Source organism: Cynara cardunculus (assembly GCF_001531365.2).
Source record: "Cynara cardunculus var. scolymus isolate 2C chromosome LG 15, CcrdV1, whole genome shotgun sequence".
Classification (NCBI taxonomy): Eukaryota; Viridiplantae; Streptophyta; class Magnoliopsida; order Asterales; family Asteraceae; genus Cynara; species Cynara cardunculus.
In genome coordinates this window covers 6,749,603-6,750,974 of record NC_037542.1, presented here as the reverse complement: position 1 = coordinate 6,750,974, position 1,372 = coordinate 6,749,603, and positions in this window count along the sequence as shown.

Here is a 1,372-nt window from a genome sequence, read left to right as displayed (position 1 = left end):
GTCTCCCTTATGCTTTAGAAAGAAACACCACACCTTTCTTGAGAAATCGTCAATAATAATGAGCATATATATAGCTCCACCTTTCGAAGCAACTCGAGCTGGTCCCCATAAATCCGAGTGAACATAATCGAGTGGCCCTTTCGTCGTGTGAACGCCACTCATAAATCGCACTCGTTTTGCCTTGCCGTAAATACAGTCTTCACAGAATTCTAACTCTACCACCTTCTGATTACCAAGTAAACCTCTTCGACTCAATTCTGACATGCCTTGAAAACTCATGTGGCCGAGTCGAAGGTGCCAAAGACGGGACTGATCTGGTTCTGAGAGTGACTTTGAAGCGACAGCAACATCACTCGAAATTGTTTGCCCTTCGAAAAAGTAAAGATCTGAGGTTTTTCGTCTGGCCCTCAGTGAGTCAGAGTCATTTTTGAAAACTCTGAGAACTCCAGTTTTACCGGCAAACTCATAACCCTTTTTATCAAAGGTGCTGAATGATAACAAATTTCTTCTAAGGTCAGGGACGTATCGAACATCCCCAATGGTTCGGATGACTCCATCATACATTCGGGTTCTGACAGAACCATGTCCAACAACTGGACATGTAGAGTTGTTGCCCATCAGAACATAACCATGGTTAACCTTTTCAAATGTGTAAAACCAACTTTTGTTGTGACACATATGAAAAGTACAACCAGAGTCGAGAATCCATTCATCAGAAGAATCCAGTTCATCTGAATAAACTGTTAGAAGTTCTCCAATACAACCGGCCTCTGCTACATCAGCTTCAGCCGAAGTACTTGCCTTTTTGTTGTCTGCCAACCTCTCCTTGTTTTTCAGTTTAAAACATTCGTCGATAGTATGTCCCTTTTTGTGGCAATAGTTGCAAAACTTYTGTTTGCCTTTAGACTTRGATCTGCCTCGTTGGAAGTTTTTACCTTTGTYYGTTGTTCWRCCTCTGGCATTTAAKCCTTCGGCCTTTGTTTCTGTTCCACCTGTAATCTGCTTCATCTTCTCCTTAGAGTCTAAGGCTGTAAGAACTTCATCTAACACAAGAGTGTCGCGGCTATAGATGATAGTATCCCGAAAATGGCTGTAGGATTCGGGCAATGATGACAACAAGAATAAAGCCAAATCTTCATCCTCGTACTGGACATCCATGTTCTCCAAGTTATTKACTAACTCTTTGAACATGGAAATGTGATCGGACAGAGAGCCACCTTCCATCATCTTGAGATTAAACAGTCGCTGCTTCAGATGCAGCTTGTTGGGTAGGCTCTTCGTCATTAGTAACTGCTCCAATTTCAGCCATAGTGAAGCCGCAGAAGTTTCCTTCAGAACATCTTGCAATACATCATTAGATAGATGTAAGCGG